Below are 22,626 nucleotides of genomic sequence, written 5' to 3'. Positions count from 1 at the left end.
CAGTTTTACCTTTCTGCTCTCCCTTGGTTATCTTGAAGGGGGAAGTTGTACCTCGAGCCCCTGGGAAGCTCCACGTTTTCCCGCACCCTGCCCCTTTGCTGCCCCAGCTGCCGCCGCGTGCTGCCAGACCAGCCAGGTGGGCTGGATGTCTGCGCGGGTTTCCAGCAATCCACTCCGTACCCAGGCGTTGGATGAAAGTCAAGATCAGCACAGTCTGTCCCTTGATTAACCCAGATCTGTAACTCTTTAATAGCTTCTGGCTTGCTTTGCCACTGATTTATCCTCTTAGCAGGGGTTTTTTGAGTGCTCTCATCAAATTGCAGGCTTGAACATGGCCTCTGGGCTGCCTGAGAGTGGTCTCTTCCCAGGTGGAAAAGCCGTTTGCTGGTAACCTCTTTATACATGTTACAAAGGTGTTGTTGCTTCCAAACGGGAATATTGGCACGTTGTGGAGCGGGTGATGTCTCTGGCAGCCACCTTCCTAGAGAGAAGGGGCTGCTGTGTTCGTGTGACCGGGCCCTGCGTGGGCACAGAGCGGGACCCGCATGTTTCATGCCTTGCACCATGTTTTTGGAAGCTGCTCTGAACCCCTGTGAGTTGCAACTTTCATCCTATTCTGCTTTTAAACATATCCAAATGTTTTTGGAGGTCTTCGTGCTGAGATGTCATTCCTACGGCTCAGCCTCTGGTGACCTTCCTCTTGTCACCCCATTTCCTCCCAGGTTTATTTCTGGAGGTGCTGTCAATCTGAGCTCCTTCTACCCCCCCGCAGTGGCAGGGAACAGGAGATGCTGCTGCCACGATGACATTTGAATTGCTTTTTCATGGGGTGCAAAGGCTGCTCATTCTGGGGAGCAAAACCAGTGGGTTCCTCTGCTGAGGCGGTGGCTGTGTGTGGCAGCGTGGGAGGCCAGGCAGGGTCGCTTTGGGTGCAGCCCTCCTGGTTTCTGCAGCCCATTCCTGCGGGAAAGTTTCTTTAGAAGTATTTGTGCTGGTAAAAGGGATGCTCCCAACCTGGAAGGAGTGATCAGAGTCTGCCTGGGCTCACTCTGCATGTGCTGGGAGACAGACCAACAGCAGTTAAAATATTTACAAGATCATGTCTTCCCATCCTTTATCATGGTGGTTGCTTCTCTGCAAATGCCTTCAGGGCGCCCGTATCTGAGCAGCTACTATCTCCTGATACTGCTCTGCTCCATTTAGTGCTGGATCTTGGGATGTTTATCTGTCTGCTGAGGAAGATGTTTTCAAATACCTGATTGATTTTTAAAATACTCCTTCCACAGGTGGAAAATGTCCCCATCTGTGTGGATTTTGCTGACAGCGCGGGGCCATGTGGCTGTTGTGCCTTCCTGCTGTACAGCCTGCAGGCTTGGATTGTCCTACTGAAAAATACCATGCGTACAATATCAATATTTATTGTATGTGGCTCTGCTCAGTCTTCCAACAGAGGTGTCCTGTCCTTGGCTTACACGGCAGGGTGAGCTGTGTAGGTTTGACGCAGCATCCTTCCACTGGTTTTTCATATTCTGCTAAAAGCTTTAGGACTTTTTACTAAATTTTTGTAGCAGCAACTTTTTTTTAACTTTTTTTCCAAAGAGGGTGCTGTTGAATGCTTGACTGAAGCAAGGATAGCAGAAATGTGCTGTTGTACAAGACATTCATCCTGTCCCAGAGTGAAAAAATGACAAGGCCAAACGTCAGCTAGATTATCCTGATGAAAGAGCTGGAATTATACCAACTAAAACAGTGCAATAGCTTGATTATTGCTTTTAGATTTCAAGTGTTTGTGTTTGTTGAAATTTCTTCTTTTAATGAAGATTTGGTTGAAAGTCAAGAATTCTTTGTCACTGTCCAAATACAATCTAGAAGATGGAGAGGGAGTCACATGTAGCAGTTGGCTGAAGCTCTAATTGAGTGGCAAGTTCATTAATTCACTTTTGACGTCAGCAAAAATTATTTTTTTAATTGACAGACTGGGAAAATTATTGGTGGCTTTCAGAGATGGGCTTGTTTATAGCATCCTTCAGCTTGGGCTTGTTTATAGCATCCTTCAGCTGGCTGTTTGTGCTGCTGTGACTCACATTGTACATGATGTATACATTTTGGAGGGTTCTTGAAACTTTTGTGCTGTGAGTTCCTCCAAAGAAACAGTAAGTCCACAACTGAAGAACCAGAAATTCACCTAGCAGAATCAGTTTGCACTTTGAGAAAAGCTACATATATGCGAAAAACATCTAGTAAATCCACTGGACATATTAATCCCATGCTCCTATTTTTCTGGTTTCAATTTTTTTTCAATTTTTAAAGTTTTTAAAAACTTTTTTTCAGTGTTGTGCTTACCAGTTGCAGATCCAAGTCCATCTGAGAAATTTGTATCTGGTGTTTTTAGGAGCTGACTGCCACTGCCTTGGTCCATTCCGATTCCAAAGCAAAGAATGATGTACCGTTTTTTTAAAGCAGGATCAGTGGAAGGCATGTAAATCGCTGATATTCTCATACCCATAAATCACATGCATGACATTCCCAATGTGAGCAGATGTTGGCCTAAATCCTTCTTTTGGAAGCCCAGATCAGCACAGTTGAGTCTGGTTCTTGGGCTCAGTATAAGGTGACTGGGTGAGGTTGAAGGGTAGGAGGCACACTGAAGGTCAGATGAGATGATGCGCTCTTACACGTACAAATGCACAAAAGTCTTTGAAAATCTGATTGCTTATGAGTCCCAGATGTTTATAATGCCAGTCTGCTGGCAAAAGGTTTACCCTCTGGTTGGGTCGCGGGTTTGAATAACAGTTTGTATTATGCCAGAGCGTCTAAGGAGATACTTTTCAACAGGGTAATTTGGGAGCTAATGTATCTTTAAATTGTTACCAAGTGCAGCATTTTACATGACTGAACACATCAAAACAATTTCAAGTATGCAAAAATATGCCCAGTTGCAATAGTGATAGTCATATTTATCTTTAAAGGATGATGAATCTGTTTTTCTGTGGCTGAGAACACATGAATTCTTCTGAAGGTGGGAAACACAATTCCTGACTCGGATACAAACTTGCTTTTCTTTTTGTGCCATTTTTCGTTGTGGAGAGACAAAATAGTTCAACTGGATTTCTTTTTAAGGGACGACAATAAAGAACTATTTCAGACAGAAGCAGACCAGGTGCTACTTGCTCATGGACCGACAAGATAACCTTACGCTGATAGTCAGGGCATCGTATCTGTGCAGTTTGTTGTACAAAGAGAGGTTTGTCTGCGAGCCTGATAACAATATAACGTGTTGATTGACTTTTCACGTAGGGGAGGGTGCCCCTTTCATGAGTGGCTTGGCTTTTACTAATGCCTTACTTCAGGTAAGCTGATAAGAGCGATTATGGGGATGTAATAAATGAAGCTGTAGGGCGCAGCCCTGCTCGGTGTTGCAGGAGAGGGCTCCGGCCCTGGAGCGTGTTCCAGCCATGCTGGCCAGTACGTGTGCCCAGCACTTGTGTCGGTGTGCCAGCACTCAGCTGTAAAACATCATGGGGATGTCCTGTGGGCACGGGACTGGGCCATCCCTCTTCTGCCTTATGGCTGCTGTGCCTCCTGGTCTCAGAAAATGGGGGACGTACCCTGTGTGAGGAAGAGATGCCTTCTCTCCTGGCAGCATTTCCACTCCTTTGCGGTCCAGGACAGGCTGGTCTAGCTGAGATCCCTTCCTTGTGGACGGCTGGCTTGGAGTACCTCACTGCGTTGTCTTTAGCCCTGGTGCAGAGCAAAGACAGGTGGGTGCTGAGTGCCCATATTAGCTCATGGTTGTTGGTATCACGATGCAGTTTGTCATATCTGTTTATACTTCAGGTGTCTTGACCACCTGGGCACCACTGAAGGGTAGCAGACATGGGACAGCCCTATAGCTGAGCTACTGCTTGGTGGTACTACTCAGAAACTACAGCCACCAACTGAACACAAGGCTGGGATCAGCAAGACTGAGATCCTTTGGCTCACATTGCTGTGGTGCTGGGGATTTGGCTATGGGCGACGGCAAGGATTGAACAGGAGGAACGTCACACAGAGGGGACACCCAAAGGTCACAGGCAAAGACACAAGAAGACAAATTCACACAACTAAGGTCCATCAAGGACTATTAAACACAGCTTGGCTTGGGATGAGCTTGACATGTGTCTGCCCAGAAAGTGTCTTGGGGAAATATAACTATGTGAATAACTGGAGACACAATTACCATTGGGCCAGGTGGCCCTGTCTCATGGAAAGTGTCTGGGAGGGGGTCCTGGGCTCTCAGCTGTGGCTGCTGCATTGCTGTCCATCATCTTGCCCTGAGGGAGATGTCCAAGAGAACAGATGATGTTTCAGGTGGACCATGGAAGCCACTGCTTACTGAAAAACTTTTGGGTACAACTTTCAGATCACTCTGGAGCTCTAAAGGGAAGAAGATGGGAAATGCTGAAATTCTCCAGACTGCCTTAAAAATCCTGACCTCTCAGTTCCCCTCTTCAAATTTGAACAAATGTGTTTGTTTTTATATAGGATATTGTGGCAATGACCTAGCAGTGCGAGTTGCAGCATCACATTATGGCAGCAACTGAAGGCTCTGGGGAGCTGGTGTTTACTTAGATGTGGTTGAGTGAGAGCCTACACGGCAGCGATCTCCGTACCCGGGATCCAACAGGTTCCTACTTGCTGCAGATGGGAGCATCGCATTCTTGAAAATTAGTTTTTACATCTTTCCATAAATACAAGTGTATGTATCTATGAACTAATCAAGACTGATTAAATGAAGCTGTGAGTTAAACATCTGGAGGGTGTCTGGATCTTCCCAGACAGTGATGCTCCCTGGAAAGGCATGGAGTGTAGCATTACCTGAGATGAAGCTCTCAAAATGAAATCAGTGGAGAGACCATGCTGGACTTGTGCACAGGCCTGATACTGGAGCCTGGTGCTGGTGGTTGATAGTCTCCGGCAGAAGGAAACACAGATCTGCTGTTGTGGTTTAACCCCAGCCTGCAACTAAGCACCGCACAGCCGCTTGCTCACTCTTCCATGCAGCCCCAGTGGGATGGGGAGGAGATTAGAAAACAGATAAAACTTGTGGGTTAAGATAAGAACAGTTTAATAGTTGAAATAAAATTAAAATATAATAGTGATAATAATAATAATTGTAATGATGGGGAAGATAACAAAAAGAGAGTGAAATAAAACTCAAGACAGGCAAGTGATGCACAATGCGGTTGCTCACCATCCACTGACCAATGCCCAGCCCGTCCCTGAGCAGCGATCCTCCCCTCCTGGCCAACTCCCCTCCAGTTTACATACTGGGCATGATGTCACATGGTATGGAATATTCCTTTGGCCAGTTTGTGTTGGCTGTCCTGGCTGTGTACCCTCCCAACTTCTTGTGTGCCTCCAGCCTTCTTGCTGGCAGGGCTGTATGAGAAGCTGAAAAATCCTTGACTTAGTATAAACACTATTTAGCAACAACTAAAAACATCTGTGTGTTATCAACGTTATTCTCATGCTAAATCCAAAACACAACACTATACCAGCTACTAGGAAGAAAATTAACTCTCTCCCAACCAAAACCAGGACACCTGCCCAGAAAGCAGCCTGTCTTTTTAGTCCTTGCCAAAAAGATATCAGAAAGAGGGAGAAGGATGCTCCTTCAGAGAAATCTCTCAGGACTCGGTGTTTTTAATTCACGTTTCTTTTTCTCTTCTCCCCAACCCTTGCTTTGCAAGTGGAAATAGCGTGCAGTTGAGTCTGGCTTGCAAATCACTCATCAGTTGGTGTATTACCAGGACACCATTGGTTACTGAGTCAACACTGCTCTGTGCGCTCCAGAAACAGGGGATTTGTCATCCGTCAGGCAGAAGCTCTCTTCGGCTGTTGTGCATTAGCCCTGACCTGTGCGTGCACATCTGCTGGGTCTGAACCAGGTGTGTCTGTCCGAGCGCTGGCTCCCCCAGTCCCCAGGGGACCTCCAGCAGATCCCCAACCCCTCGTGCGGCCGGGATGGATGAGCTGTGAACTGGAGGAGGGATGTCCTCCTTCCCGCACGGCGGCTGCCGGCGGGCTGTGCTCTGCCTTCGCCATCCATCCCCAGCCCCGGGGCTTTCGCGGCTCTAAGGAGAGCCCAGAGAGCTTTCTTCTGTGTCAGCAAATTTCCGGTAGACGAGTGCTTCTGAAGTTTGCTGGCCTTGCCAGCTTTTCTGGGTCTGTGGTGCATCTCACTAGGGGCAAAAGCAGCTTGACCCTAAAATTTAACCTCCCCCTGTGTCGCTTTTAGGGCGGGTTGGAAACTTTCTGATGGGAAGACTTTGTGTTGGAAGATGCCTCTGTGCTGGAACTGGGATGCAACGAAGCATGCTGGGGTTTTGGATGGGATTTTTTTGTTTTGCAAATAAATTGAAACATTTCTTTGCTCCTGAAGCAGGGAAGCGCACCAACAGCCTGCTTGCCCATACTGCAAGGTAATGCTGTCAGCTTTCACTCCAGAGCAGCTTCTTGTCTAAAAGTCTGTTTGAGATTATGTTTTTAATTATGCCACAGAAAAAAATGAAATCCAAATGAATTGATTGGACTTTGTTGGAGTGGTATGTCAACTTGCCTTTTTTTTTTTTTTTTTTTTTAAACAACAGAAAATTTGAGCGTTTTGCCTTTGTTCTACTTTGGAGCAGAGCACGTTCCCCCTTTTTTGTAGGAATGGAAATCTGGCATTTTGACTAGCTTCTGTTGTTTCAGAAAATGTCTTCAATGGTATTTGGGGCTCTCGACAACATCTTGCTATCTGTTCTTGCTTTTCATTCGCTCTTTGCTTCGTGCAGGATCTGGGGTGATGCTCTGTCCTTCCCTCCCGCGGGAGGTTGGTTCTGTGCCCAGTGTGGATCTTAAATGCAAACCCAGCAGGGCCTTTCCTTTCCCACACCTTCCTTCCCCGAGGGCCATTTCAGTGTACCCCATCTCCGAGCAGCCGGGAGCCGGTGCCCGAAGCGCTGCCTTGGGGCTGACTCTTTGCTGGATGCTGAAGGACCCTGTGCACTGCTGTGGGCCCGGGATGCTGTTGTGCCTTTGGCTGGCTGCTCCCTTGGTGGTTATATGCCGTGACGTTGGGGACGTGTGTAATGTGGTGGCAGGTACTGCTGGCTGCTGGGGGACCTCTCTGGCTGCATCAGGCTTGGCAGCTGGACAGACTGCCAGGGCACCTGGCACCGTCTCAGTCCAACACAGGAGTCCCAGCAGGATTTCTAAGATGTAAATTACAACTGCAATGTGATACATGTCCTTTTTCTTTTTTTTTTTCTTTCCCCCCCTCCTTCCTGTTTTAATTCAGTATCTTGAGTCTCTGTAAATTTGTTGGACTCAAAGCTATTTTGGAGTTGCTTGTGTCCCATGGTTACTGGAGACGCTTCCTGCATAGGGAGGCAGACATCTGCTGCAGCCTGTTTTCGGACTTTTTTTGTCTTAGGCAGACTGCAGTTGGCAGGTGGGAGCCGTGGTAATTATCAGAGTCTGAGTAATATCCTCTGCCTCCCTGATAACTCTCTGCCGGCTGCTCTGCAGCTTTGGTACGTTTGCTCATCCTCTTCTGGTTCTGTGTAGATCATTCCAGTAAAAAGTAAATAAAAAAAAGTTGTGTGCTCCCCAAAGTCATCACAGAACACAGCCTGCAATATCTCTTCCTCTTTTCTTGTCCACATAAATCATCCACTAAGGCAACCAGAAAGAATGTAAAAGAATGCATTTATACCCAAAACACTGTCCTCTCTCTCCTTCCCTCTAAGGGCAACCTTCCCCACTTGTGCTCCAGTGTCTGTTGTCAGGGGCCATCTGATGCGCTGTTGCCTTCCATTTCCCTTCCTGGCACTTGTAGCTTTATTTCTGCCATTGTAAAGACTAAAAGAGGGTCAAAGTCCAGAGGAGGCCACGAAGATGATCAGGGGGCTGGAGCACATCCCCTATGAGGACAGGCTGAGAGAGTTGGGGGTGTTCAGCCTGGAGAAGAGAAGGCTCCGGGGAGAGCTTATAGTGGCCTTCCAGTACTTAAAGGGGGCTACAGGAAAGCTGGGGAGGGACTCTTTATCAAGGAGTGTAGTGATAGGACAAGGGATAATGGTTTTAAACTGGAAGAGGGTAGATTTAGATTAGATGTAAAGAAGAAATTCTTCACTGTGAGGGTGGTGAGGCACTGGCACGGGTTGCCCAGAGAAGCTGTGGCTGCCCCCTCCCTGGCAGTGTTCAAGGCCAGGTTGGACGGGGCTTTGAGCAACCTGGTCTAGTGGAAGGTGTCCCTGCCCATGGCAGGGGGGTTGGAACTAGATGGTCTTTAAGGTCCCTTCTGACCCAAACTATTTTATGATTCTACAAGGTCTGCCCAGCACCATGCAGCCAGCATGCAGCTGCACACAGCCACCTCCCTACAGCTGCTGCATGGTCTGTCCATGGGTGGTTTTGCCAATGGACCAATTTTTCCAAGTGTGGGGCCAGTGGCAGATAGCAGGTCTGGGGCAGCTGCTGTGACTGGGTGCAGGGAGTGAAGGCTTTGCAGGCACCACATTTCCCTCCTGGGTTCTGGTGGGATGTCCTGCCCAGCTGTGGGCTTTGGTGGCAGTCAGAAAGCATTGCCCTGGTGGGGTGGGGTGCATGTGTCCAGGACAATTTTGGTCTTGCAGCTCTTATGGCAATGGAGGTCCTGAATCTGCCCTCTCCAGGCACTTCCTTGCTGGTTTTGATTCCCCCCTCCCACCTCATGTTTGCTTTGCCCCAGAAGCATCAGGGGATGCTCTCCAGCCGCTATAGAAACCAAAGCTGAATGGTTTCTCCTGGGCCGCAGACCAGTGCCCCAGGTCTGTTGACCCTTGTATTTCAGCGAACGAATACCAGCTGGTCGGTCAGGTTTTGATCTTGGAGGTTCAGCTGATGGCCTTCCCTCTAGGTTGCTTCTCTAAATGTTCTTAATGGCAGCACTGAGCGGATGAAGGCAGCAGAGGTGGTACGGCACTGTGGTCAGAGGTAGGTCTGGTGCAGCCTTGGAGTTCCCAGCTATGAGTGTCCTCCATGCACAAATAATTTCACTGAACTCTGTCCTTGGGAACCTGTGAACTTGTTCTCCGGCTTAAGTATCTTTGCTGATACTTAAGTGTCTGCTAGGCTGGACACCTAATAATGCTATTAGCAGATGCTAAATGGGTCTTTCTTATTTAGTGGCCTTAATTTATTAAATCAGGCAGCAATACTCTTGGAAGAATAGTGCTGGAAAAGGGAGCAGAGCGAGCTGTAAGTTTCCAATTTCTGCTGGATCAGGCCCCTGGAGATCTGTGTGATTTGGTGCATTGGAGGCAGTGCTATTGCAGTGACTCATAAACAGATGTGCCCAATTTACATTGCAGCTTAATACCTTTGTTTAAAAAAAATATTTTCAAGACAAATGTGTTAAAGCAGATGTTTCCAGTAAAACAAATACTTGTGTGATTTACAAACAACTTCCTACCGCCAGAACTCATTAGAAAATGTGGAAAAAAGAAAAATGGTTCTGTGTACCAACCAAAAGATAAAAACCCAAAATAAGGACATAGCAAGGAGGTATTTCTACATGTTGAATGAAAAGAACTGCTGTGCTTGGGTTGGAAAGCAAGAGGTTTGAGAGTGATTTTGGTTGCTAGTAGCAGTAAGACTAACCCTGACCAGTTGCATACATTAAGGAGCAGAAACCTGTCTGTAAAAATACTTAACCAGCTCCTGTTATGTAGGATACAGGGTAACCGGGACCACTGTGTGGGATTGCCTGGAGGTTCCTACATCACTTCCATCCCATTGAAACCTACACTGAGAGACTGGACGGCTGCAGGATTGCACTAATCCTAAAGCAAAGCAGAGGTGCAGTCTCTATAGCAAGCCCTGCTCCAAGGGGTCCCTCCCTGGGCATCTCTCCCTTTGCATCCTGCAGCAGGATGGGATGCACAGGGCACTACTTTCTCTGCCTCTGCCTTGACCTGCAGCTCAGGCTTTCTTGGGGCCGTGGAAACCAGTGGTGTCTCTGCATTTCCTTGGGGGGCTGTGCAGGACTGTGCCTGTTCACCTGCTCCTCCCAGTTTTGGGGAGGCAAAGGCAGGCGTGTGCTGAGAAACTGTTGTGGTCTCTGGTCTCTTTGGCCCTGCTTTCCACCCAGCTCCATTGCGGGGCTGCCATCACACAGTGCCTGCAAGCCTGCAAGCCCGGCGCTCATGTTACATACAATTTGACACCCCATGTGGTCTTAATGGGTTTCCCAGGCTGCAGCTGCAGCACAGCCACCACTTTTTGTTAGCTGCAGGGGCTGGCAATCCCCCCTTGCCTTCCAGCTCTCTGCTGCACAGGTATCATATATTTTTAATGCACTTGTCACCTATTTCATCCAGGCATTTGTTGCTAAAGAAACAGTGACAGTGGATGTTTGTGGGTCGGCAGCCTGCTCACCTATATCCATCGTTGCTTGGCACCTGTGCCCTGAGCAAATGGCTCAAACAACTTCTGAGAGAACATGAAGTCATCCAGACAGATGGAAAGATGGGGAGGCACCCAGCAAGCCCAAACTGAGCAAAATGGGGGGATCAGGAGGCAGAGAGGGTTTTGCTGCTTTGCTAGAGCATCACAGGAGAGGCCTCTGGAGCAACCAAGGCTGTGCGAGTCCTGTGTGATGCATGTGGGTTTGACCCAGCGAAGGACACCGGCTCTGCAGATGCTGCAGCGAGGGCGGTTTCTGGAGCATCTCGAAGCACCCGTATGTGTTGAGGTGCCTTCCTGAGGCTCTGCTGGCAGAGCTGCTGGGGCTGCCTCTCACAGCTGGAGGATGGGCAGAAAAAGGCAGCCTGGTTGCCTTCTGCAGCCTGTCCCCCCTGGGGAGGGGTGACACAGCAGTCTGACAGCCAGAGGCACATGAGGAAACAACAAGGTTGATTTGAGGAGCTTCTGTTGCTTCTTGGCGCACGGATGCAGGATGACATCAGGGCTGTTAAATTCATCGTTAGGAAAAGTGACGTCTAATGTCAGAGACCTCTTGAGATGTCCTTAGAAGTGGGAGCTGAGTGGTTGCACTGGAAGATGGCTGTGGGACGGGACTGCTCCTTGCCCTCCCTGCTGCCTGGTGTGTCTGGTTTCCGTGCCTTGCCATAAAGAGTGTTTTCAGAGCAAAACCTCAAATGGCTACCTTCACAGAAGGACTTGCTAGGACATGTCTGGAGGAATTAAAAGCATCCCAGGAGGAGGAGGCCACCACTGCAGAGACTTGGGGCATCAGAGGTGCCTTTCCCAGCTCACCCATCAGTGCTTGTGAAGCCTTGTTGCAGCCTTGGCTCAGTTTTAGCCATTAGCGAACGGAGGCTTATGCTTGGCTCTTGGGGACCATGAGGTTTCAGTGCTTAATTAACCTCTGCAAAGCAGAAGGTGTAATTAATGCCTGTGGTGTGCTTTGAGACCCCTGGGTGAAAGGCAGTGTGCAATCACTGTGCTTTGCCTTTCCAGAGCAAAACCACACGGTTGGATCTGTGAAAATCATCACTGGCCAGTACCACATGCCGTGCACAGTCATCCCGGGATGGCCACTTGTCCTATCGCAGTGTTTTGAGGTCTTTTGGTCTCTGCTGGTGCTGTCTTGGGGAGGGCCATGGGCAGATGTAGCCCAACACATCTTCTATCCCCTCCGTGCTACAGTGCTCCCCGACCAGTGCAAATTGCCCTGGGGACATGGAGCCGAGTGGAGAGAAAACCTCCCCTCACTCCTTAAGAAGGGGGCATCTCCATCTGCTTTCCTGGTGTTTCTAGGCAGGCTTTTGTAATTTGTTCCTGAAATACCTTTGTTTTTCTGCCATCTCTTCAAACAAAGAGGGAAAATCACCTCTAGTTGCTTAGTGCTGGTTTGAGATTAAACCATCCTGCAAAGACTAAGCAAACAGGGTTAAAAAAAATGGGTGTATTTTGGTATCTTAAGGACATCCAGGCAGATTTCCCTCCTGATATCTATAAAGCTTTTTTCCTCACTGTCAGCATTGTTTTTGTAGGTGTTAAACATAAAGGAGAGGAGAACAGATTGCAGGTACGTTGAGTCCCATCACAATCAACTGTCATTATTTAAAGAAGATGCTTTTAACCAAGTCTTTAAAATTACTTCCTCATTTCTCAATTGTCAGGTGTAAAGTTGTACAGAATTGTTCCCTGTCACACGCCATCCTGACGCCGTCGCACCCGCTCACGCTCTGGGTGATCTGCAGACATTTTACACCACTTGCTACCGAGCATTAACAGAAATAAATTAACGCTTTAAAAGCGTAAATGTTGTATTTCATAGGAGTCAGGCAGGATATTTGGAAGGGAAAGAAATGTAAATAGAATGAAATTCTTAAGCAAGATTATTGATATGACAGGACTAAAGAGCTTGGGATTCTGTGAAAGTGCCTCTTTTCATCCCTCTAATAAGTCCATTACTTGCACTCGGGAATATTTTAAGGTCCTTTTCATGCTGAATCTGGAGTTGAGCATGCTTTGCATTTCAAGCTTTGTCTATGAATCAGTAGAAGCCAAAGTTATTTCTGCTTTAAAATAACAGGAGCAGGGAACAGCTAATCTCTTTTCATTCTGAGTCCTTACATTATTTTACTGGACAGAGTTTGTGTTGGCTACAAAACAGGGCATTCACAAAATCTATGAGAAGGAATTTAGTCTAAGAATGAAGCCTAGATTGCAGTATACATAAAGACTCCTTCTCCTAAGGCCATTAAGAAATTCCAAATCTGAGCTATTTTGAACAGTGACATTAAATTAGCCTTGCTAATTCCAGTAATTCAAGCCGATAGCTGAGTTTACAAATCTACTAGATGAGGCCTTCCCATAATTACAATCTCAATGTGCTTTTCAGCTAAGGTGAGTTGGCACAAAAAAAGATAAATAAATAAAAGGGGGGAAAATGCTCTTTCTGTTCTGGCCTTTGAGATGAATATCTCTAAAGAACAGTTAACTGGCTGTATTGCGCCAATAAGACGTCCCCTGTCCTGGACTGCTAAGTTCATTTTGCCACTAATGTGCAAGTGAAATGCAGAAAAGAGACTGGATTTTCCCTGCTTTGTTTTTTCTGTTGTCTCTTTTCAATGGAACATTGATGTTGCTGGTGCTTGTAGTTCAGTTTTTAGTTGTTTATTTACAGGTAGCAATTCCTACTGGGAAAAGAAAGAGTGACTGTGTTACCCTCTTCTGTGGGGGAAAAAAAACCTTAATCTTTGGTGGATAAATTCAGGTTAGAGCAGGTGGAGCAGTGCTACAAAGCAGCAACCCCCCCTTATTCCTCTGGAGAAGTTGATTTCCAGATCCAAACACAACTAGACGTTCCCAGAGTGATGGAAAGGTTTTGAGGATATGTGTTCAAAGCCATAAGGCACAAAACTATGAAACAAATAAAAATTGAGTGCATTATTTAAAATGGTGTTAATATTATTAGAACTGAGCTGAGCTAATATAAGGGCAAGTATAAGTATTCACATCAGCACTTAACTCGGGCTGCAATGTTCATAAAATGTCCTTTTGATCAAGCTGCAACTGTTTTGATCCTTATTCTATGAGCATCATTCAAAGTGACCTAACTGTAGCTCCAAACAGACATCTGCAGCTGCAGAAGTTCTTGAGCAATAACAGGTGAGGAACTTGAATGTGTGCTCTGCCGGGAATGCTAATATTGCAATCTTTTGGGTTTTTTTTTTTTTTTGTTCCAAATAAGAATGAAAGCACAAAAACTCTCGCAAAATAAAAATTCCCAACAGAAAACTGTCCTTCCACCATTGACTGTGGGTACTTGAATCAACATATTTTAAAAAATGCCAATTTTAATCTACCGGAATAATAATGGCATGGTTGTTAAATATTTTGGTGTCATTGGCACATGAGTGTTTGACATTTCTCCCGTTGATAACGTTGTCACCATTGGCACAGCCGAGTGAAACATCTTGATTTTTAGAAGACAACCCTGATTTAAGAGGACATTTTTCTGCTGGGCATCCGCAGGGTTGGGTGCAGCTCCTGCAGCTCACAAAACTGTGGCAGCACATTGCACAATCCCACAGAGCCTGTCTGGAAAAAGTGTGGACCAAAAAGCTTGCAGGAGGCTGGCAGGCAGCTCCTCCTCCCCCTGATGCAGGCACATTTCCTACCACTGATGCATGTTGCCCGTAGGCTCAGGTACATGGAGCAGATAATGCCCCAAAATAGTGCCTAGGGCAAAATCAGATGGAAACAGCTGTGATGTTTGCAGGGGCTGGAGGATCCACCTTTGGTCCTCGAGGTGGGGGTGATGGCCAAGGAGGAGCACGGTGGTGTGGGCATGAGCCTGTCTCTTTTCTGGGAGGGTGGGAGAGGAGGGAGGCTGAAATGCAATTCTTGATTTCCAGGAAACTCTTATCTCTAATCTTTGTAATCCGTTTTAGAGAGGATTTTCTATTTTTCAAGGGATTTACAAACTGGATTACGTAGCCTTTTTATTTTGATTTTCCACCGTGATTGTGACATTCCTGAGAGTGAGCTGTGAGTGCTACAGACAGGATGGAGGGGGAGGCATTCATGGACTTGGACCGCAGGGTCCTCTTGCGTTGTCACCTCCTCATTTCACTGCTCGCTGCACTGATTGATGTGTCCCCAGAGCAATTTGGATGCTCCCACGTGAGCTGTGTGTCCCTGTCCTGGTACCCTCCCATGGTTGCACATACAAGCTGACTGGGGGAGGTGCCAAGCAGGAATCCCAGGGCTGATCCCTCCCTCCCTTGCTTCCTCCTCCTGGGGTAGGGACAGCCAAGGTGGTCTCCTTGAGCTCCACCATGGTCCCAGCCGTGACCACTGGTTTGACGAGGTCCCAACCACAGTTCCCCAAGCATGATAGGGAGCCCCTTGGCCCCCAGGAAAGGACAGGCATGATGAGATGGATCCAGCACAGCCCAAGCACTGCATCCACAGTGTCCTGGTGCTCAGCTTTCCCGTAGGACCTGCTACCACCATCCAGCTCTAGCTTTCACCACCATCATTCCACCGGTGCTTTGGGACCAGGCTTTGCTCTCTGTCCGGGGGGGAGGCAGGGAGCAGGAATCAGCCCTGGGTTTCTGTCAGATGTTACAGGCACCCAGTAAGCAGCTGGGTTTAATTTGGGTCTTTGTAGCAATGCAGAAGGCAGGCAAAGCCAGGTCCTCGTTTCAGACTAGAGCGGCTGTTCCCGGGGCTCCTTCAAGCACAGGGAACATGACCTGAATCTGTTAAAAAGTTCCAGCCTATGAACCCATCCCTTCTTTTTCTGTATAAAGTGGGAAAGTCAAGTATGGTGATGTTTCCCAGGGCCTCCTGCATTACCCCATTTTTATAGGCTGAAGTGACTTTAATGTTGTTTTAATGCAGGGCCGTGGTTCTGTTTATTTATTTGTTTTAGCAGCCTAATGCAATTTAAAAAGCCAGGCGGTACTGTTGTAGTCGCTCGGCTCCCTTCCCTTGGCAGCTCTCTCCCCTCAACCCATGCTCTGGGCAAATGTTCCCCTGGCATGGGCAGGGGGAGCTTGCTCTCCATCCTTGCTGCTGATCCCAGGCAATGTCAGAGCACAAAACCTCAGAGTGTCTCCAGGAGTGGAGGCAGGCTGAGCAGATGCCTGTGTACCACCATGCCTGAGCCTACCTGCTGGCTCTACCTGTGGGCTGAGCCGGTAGGTCCATGCCCAATCCAAATTCTTGGGTTATGACCCGAAATCTCACTCCAGATACTTTCCTTGGTGTCATGAGTTGTAGCCTGGTGGAGTCTCTGTCAGTTTGATCCCTGGGCTGGGAGTGCTGCTCAGGTGCTTTCTTTATGTGTGTGCTCAAGGAGCAAAGCGTAACAAGCGTAACAAGCATAAGGCAACGATGGATGTCCAGGGATTTTTGACTGAGCATAGACATTGCACAAAGTCCTGGTCCCTTCTGACTGAAGAGGCACATTCCTGGTTGCCTACTTGGAGCATGAATGCCATGAAACCCAGTCTCCGTGGCCTGGGCCCTGTTCAAATCTGGTTTCCACATGCAATGAGTCACAAAGGAAGATGTCAGATGTTCCTGGGTGCCATAACACCACCATGAGTTTTCTAATCAAGCATTGAGAAATATCCTTCTGCCTTGAGGGCTGCTTTTAGCAGCTGGCATCTGGAATGCAGGGACCATTGCCGTTCCCCTTAGGACTGCCTCTTGGAGGGTCTTGCTAGTACATGAATGTCACTGAATGTTCTGAGCTTGGAGAGTTGAAGGACAGCAGGTAGCAAGAAAGAGCTGCCTGTCCTGGTCATATCCAAGAGCTTTTGGGAGAGCAAAGATGAAGGAGAAAATTTCGGTTTGATGTGATGATGTTGGTTTTGGTCATTAGAGGAAATATGTAGCATTTAATGCTATCACTGGGAACGTTACCTCCCAAAATCAAGACTGTCCTGAGATGTCTCAGGTGACAGCAGAGTGATCAGAAGAGATCGCTTTGTGGGTTTAGATCTTGAAGGTCTCCAGAGAGGGAGAGGGTGACTCCATGTCTGGTGGGCTGAGAGATGTGGGGTATCTGCAGAAACGTTGTTTGACCCAGTCCTGTATTGCTGTCTCATAAATCACTTCCACTCATGCTCTTCTATTTCCAGCTTTTCCTCTTTTTCTTTCTTGACTCCTGACTTTGTAGATGCTTTTGGCTGTCCATGTTTAGCTTTCTATTTTTCAGTTCCTCTCTCCAAAGTTCCTTTAGGTAGCAGCTCTTTTGCTGAACAGTACAGCTGGATATCAGACCGGGGCATGCTGCTTCGTCATCAAACTACAAGGACTCCGGTGCTTCTAATTAATAATGCTAATGAGATTTGTTAATTTTTAATAGATTACATGAGCACATTTTGCTAAACACATTTTTGTGGCTCTGCTCTGCGAGTACAGTTCAGAAACTCTTTCACTTGCTGCCAAAGGGAAAATGATTAATGCAATTGCAGACGCCAGATTCTCTTCGGGGTAAATCTAGAGCACACCAAGGAGCAAAGAGGAATTTAATGAGTACGTTTTCAAAGTAAACATAGACCCAGGTCATAAATGATAGCCCTTCCTCACCACCAGCCTCTGGCCAAGGTGGGCTGGAGGAACAGTCGCTTCGATTGGGGTCGTGGTGCAGCCCCTCTGCCCGTACCATGTGATGTGTTGGGTTTTGGGGGTGTTTTGCCCCTTTGCCCCATTGAAAGCTTGAGGACATCTGTGGGTGAGACTTTTGTGGTAGTGCTGGAGGTTGGGGAGCCAGGGTGTGTGTACTGGCTGCCTCACAGAGCTTACGGCCACTTGCCTCGTGCACCCCTGGCATGGAAGCTGGAGTTTTCTCACATCTCTGTGCTGGGTGACTTGGTCCCCCCCTGGTTGCTGCCCTATAGATTGCTTCAATCCTGGGGGAACTTCCCCCGAATCGGTTCTGGTTTTGTGGTGGTGCCTGCGGTCTTCGGGTCACTCGTGAACACACATTGCAGGCTGCAGGTCATCAGTGGCATGCCAGCAACCAGAATGTGTCGAGGAGGCGAGCGGGGGAAAAGTCTTGGTTTGCAAATCAGCAGTCCCAAACCCGATTCCCTTGGGTTTCTGCCCAGGAAGTTGTTTTTACCGCTCACTGTTAAGCCACGCCAGGCTCCCTCAGCCACGTTGCCGACGGCAGCGGGATGGTGTTGAGCTGGATTTTTTCTTCTTTTTTTTCCAAATTGGTATTGCCAAGAGCCGCACCTCCTAAATTGCTGCGGAGGAGGTGGAAAAGCAGAGGCACAAGACCATGCACATGCTGTGCATCCATCTCGGTGATCTCGCAACTGTGCCAACACAAGCATGGCAGCCAGCCCCGGCTCAGCGCTTTAATTACACACCGGCACGGCCGCACCTACGGCTGGGCTGTTGCAGCTCGTTGTGCAAGAAGACAACTGGCAAACCTGTTGGTGCTCCAGGATTTTAGTGGTAATAAGCCAGAGGGCAAAACCTCCCTGTTGAGATGAAACCATGCTTGGCTAGGTGTTTGGAAGAGTTTAAAGTGTTTTGGAGAAGCAGAGGGTTGGGGATCCCAGCTGTATCCGCACAGCTGTGGCTGTGTGTGCTGTGTAACTCCATGGATAGGTTCAGGTATTGTCTTTGTGGAGGCAGAGGTGTGTTTATAGTGTGAGCTGTTTGCATGAGAAAGCCAGATAACTGGAGGCTGAGGTGAGCAGAGCTTTTGGTGTTGCAACAGGAAGAGTTTGGGATGAAATTGGACTGTTCTAGGTTTCAGATGCAAACTGTGAGAATGAAGTGGTTGGTGCTGTAGAGTTGGAGAGAGTTGGGAGCCGGGGTCAGGCAATCTGGTCTGTGGAATCACAGGCTCTTATGCTTTGCCTTGTAATGAGTCAACAGCTTGGGCTTGACTCAAACATCTCTCCCTTTAAGAAATCCAGTCTTGCTTTGGAGGTAGCTAGAGTCTACTGTATCTATTGGCAACTTGTTCCCCACACTGAGGCTTGCTGCTTAAAAAAATTAAATAAAGCAATGCACCCTGGAGATTGTAATTCTTGTTGGCAATGATAGCATGTGCTTTCCTAGACCAGTCCTGAAGTAGATACAGAGGCAGATGTTCACAACTGACCACGACAACTGCAGGAGCTTGCCAAGCTGCCCTACTTGTCTCTGACATTTCTGCTCGATGTGTTTTGCGCTTATTGGAAACACATGGTCACGATCCATTCCCTAGTCCCTTCACACCACAGAGTTTCCATCATCTGCAAACAAGGGCCATCACCATGTCCCTGCAAGCGCTTTGGCCCACTCGGCAGCCTCGTTTGGTGAACACACTGCGTTAGGCATGATGGTTTTGCCTGGAGGAGGGATCCCCTTCACACCCGTTGCTGCTGCACAGGGCACCATCAGAGCTATCAGGTGACACAGCGAAGCGGTTTTCATGCATGGCCATCCATTATGACTCTGTTACTATATTAGGCCCATTGCTGGAGCCATCTGCCAGGGCAGGCTTGGCAGGCGGGCAGCCCAGATGCCTGCCTGTGAGATGACATTCCCTGGCTCGGGCTCTGGGCAGCAGCCGAGCCAGCCCACAGGAGTCGGGCACTGTCCTCTTGGAGGTCATTTGCCAGCGTGGCGTTTGCTAGCAGTTCTTTGCTTAAGACCATCTTGTCCTTTTAGGGGTGAAAAGGGGTGTTTCAGTAGACAGCAGTGGATTTGGCACAGGAATGCCTGCCGTAACGCTGCCTGCAAGCCAGTACTCATCCTCCCGGCTTCTTCTGCACCAGCTGCCGTGGGACTTATTATACCAACTCAAAACCAATCTCCTCCTGCTTCAGCCGTCTTTTGTAGCTGTCTCCAAAGCTAGTGTAGCTCAGCAAGAAGAGCTTTTTAATGATTCCTGCCCAATAAGGTTGTGCAGAGTCAGTACGCCTGATTCTAGTCCTAATCCATGGAAAAATGCCGCCGCTTTATTTTGTGGATGCGGAAAGTGCGTGTTGTAGAGCTGGCGGCAGGTTTTGTCACCCACGCTGCGAGACCATTGAAGCTTTTGCCGTCCTGGGAGCAAAGCACAGCAGCTTTGTGTTAGAGGGGCTTTTGTTACAAAAGATGCTTCCGGAGGGACCGGCTTGTGTTCGGCTGGAGACCTTTCACCAGCTGCGTAAGGACTCCGGGAAACGGCACGGCACGCTCGGCTTGCATGTGGGGAAAAAAAAAAAGCAGAGCTAATGATTGACTATTATTTTAAGGGGATTATCTAATCCCCAGCCCAAAGGACAAGAGGGGCCAAAATGAGTGAAGATTGAATACATAATTAGTGCAGATTGTTGGTAATACCCTCTGGATTCTGGCTGATTATAAACAGAAACAGATTTTTCTCGTTTCCTCCCCCCTCAGAAAAGCCTTTGCAGGCCAAAGGGCCACTTTGTAGGAGAAACTTGCAAATTAAGTGGGTGATCAGAGCTGGGGCAGTGGAGACATTTAATGCAGAAGATGGCTGGGAAGCAGGGAGGCAGAAGAGCAGCTTCTCTCAGGTTATTTTGCAGTGTAAAGGCAGAGTTTCAAGTGGAAGTGACCGAAATGGCGTATGTGGGAGGTTAGTTTCTGTTACCCCACCAGCCGTCCTGCAGTTCCATCCCTGTTTCCAGGGCTCCTTCTCTCCCGGGGACTGGGGGAACAGGAGGCACCAGGCTGTGGCGCTGACCTGGACTAACTGGGGTTCCTAACGAAGGCTGGAAACTGTAACGGAGCCCTCTCAAGAAGGACCTGGTTAGAAACATTTGCTAATTTGGATTCCTAGATTTGAAATATGATTATTATATATCTTTGACATTGTTATTGCCTGGACCTGTTTATCAGCTGCCTCAGGTCTGTTAGAGGCTAATACTTTTTATTTTCCTTTCCTCTGATGTATCAAAGGTCATTAGAAGTTAAGCGAAAGGGATTTGCAAGAGTTATGGATCCATTATTAATGCAAAATAAAAGATGTATGGCTAAATCCGTCAAGCCTGAAAATACAATTGGGCACAAAGAAGCCCAGAGAAGGTAACAATGGAAGGAACAGCGAAAACAAACGGCACACCCAAGCACTAAATTTCTGAAGCAGTTAAACAAGGCCTAGGAAAATAGCTCTCAAATCTCTGATGACAAGAGGGTTTCTGTTCCCTTCTCTTTAATTTGGTCAGAGAAGATGAATGAGAGAATTGCCATTCCCATTTGGGTGAAATGCCATGATTTAAAGAACTACCCTTATCAAGTTCAGGTGAAATCCCAGAATTTGAAAATTTCCTGTGTAAAAAAATATGTTTGAAATGATCATTTTGGTACGCTTTGGCTGAATGTTTCCAACACAATACAGCTGCTGCACTGCAAACCGTGGAGGAACTCATGTCTCATAAATTACAACATCGCAGAATGAGACTTTAAATGGGAACGTCAAAACCCTTTGTGCTGTTAAGGACCTTGCTGAAATGTTCTTTTGTTTCAAATTTCTTTTCTAAACTGAAGGCAAGGGTAGTTACTCGGTTCCTGTGGATTTTTTTTTGTTTTGCTGAGATGTCTAATAAGAAGATATTCTGCCCCAAAAGCTCTGCTGATTGGCTGCAGATCACTGGCCTGGAAACACTTGTGTGCCTGATGGTACTGTGACCCTGTGAGGTATCTTTTAGGTTTTAGGAGTCTTTGGAGTGTGTGGAAACACTTTCCAAAACACACCAGGGCAGGACATCGTTGCTCTGATCGGGTGTTGCACCAGCTGAGGAGTCTTGTGTAAAACAACCAACTGCAAACTAATCTGCTGTGATTTTATTAACTCAAAATCCCTTCACTTACTCTGCAGAAATGAGCTTAGGAAAATAAGATGGTGCATCCAAGCTGCTCTCAAACTGCCCTGAAGCCGAAGCATCCCTTGTGCCAGAGGGACTTTTTCGTTCTGTGCTTGGAAAGTGGCACAGGATGGGCGGAGGCGGCCTCCCAGTGCATCCCTTTCAGGGTGGCACCTTTTCCTCCTCTGCCTGTGGGTGTGCAGCTCTGGAGGACAGCAGCATATCTGTAGTCTTAAGAAAAGCAGGAGAGTTGTGGAGAAAGAGGAATCACAGTAACTGTGGGAATCTCCTGGAGAAGACTGTTTACCAGGTGGCTTTTGCTTGCACCTGGCCCTTTGTGTGCGTGGATATCTGCTCCCTTTCAGCCATTTCTGACCCTCTTTGATGGCCTGGGCTGACTCACTTGTCATGCTAACATCTTTATGCTTTTGTTTTGCAGTGTTTGGATATTTTTGATAAAGAAATACTGCCTGTTTGCCTTGGCGGTGGTGCTTATTGGATCGATGTGGCATTTTTTAGCTAGAGTGTTTATTCAGCCTCTTGGATTCTTTCTCAGGGGTGGGGTGGGATGATCCAAACCCGTCAATATGCTGGTGATCCATGAGGGCTTGTGAAGAGCTTGAGCCAGGGTCTCTTCTGATGGAAACCACCAGCTTCCTCCACTTCCAAAGGCCAGGCTCTGGGGATGAGAGAACAGACTTAACTGATTCCCATCCAGGCGAGAATCCTGGACCCTAGAAGGAGACGGCAGCAGCATGGGAAGGGGAGCGAGGGACCCATTGCCTTGAGTCAAGCATGAGTGCACCCACTCGGTCTAGATTCTCAGCAGGTACAAATGCCCCGGGTGGACCCGGCTAATGGCATCTTAACACACCTTTTGCTTTTTGTTCTTGGCCCTGAGAATTGCTGGTTTCTTGCCTTTCCACACTGTCTGTTTGGACTTTTTTATTCCTCCCTGTCCTAGGGAGACAAGGACACCTGTGACTTATGGCTCAGCAGGTCCTTTGCAGCCAGTGATGGGTTGCCACGAGCTTTTCCCCTGTTAATATCATGCTCTTCTGTCAGGACTATCAAAACTCTTATACTGGACATTTTCTTGGGTTGGATCTCCCATGTGCTTCATCTCAAAGTCCCTATGTTGCAACACCAGCATGCCTGGGGTGCATGATCCATTCACATTCCTCGCTCTCCAGCGCTTTGATGAGGTGGACAGGGCAGGGGATAGATGTGTTGTAAGTGCTGTAAGGAACATATTTTGCACGCACTTATGTAAGACTGCAGAAATGCAGAGCTTCTCAGGTCCTCCAAC

The 22,626-nt window shown here is 47.7% G+C and overlaps 1 protein-coding gene across 1 annotated transcript in view; it reads left to right on the top strand.

Annotated features, from left to right (window-relative positions):
• Window positions 1-22,626, top strand: part of GPC3 (glypican 3) — a 153,497-nt gene that overhangs the window by 129,219 nt on the left and 1,652 nt on the right. The window lies entirely within an intron of this gene.

This window comes from Strix aluco, chromosome 10, assembly GCF_031877795.1.
Source record: "Strix aluco isolate bStrAlu1 chromosome 10, bStrAlu1.hap1, whole genome shotgun sequence".
NCBI classification, from domain to species: Eukaryota; Metazoa; Chordata; class Aves; order Strigiformes; family Strigidae; genus Strix; species Strix aluco.
The sequence above is the reverse complement of the archived record's forward strand: the minus strand, read 5'-3'. Positions and strand labels throughout refer to the sequence as shown.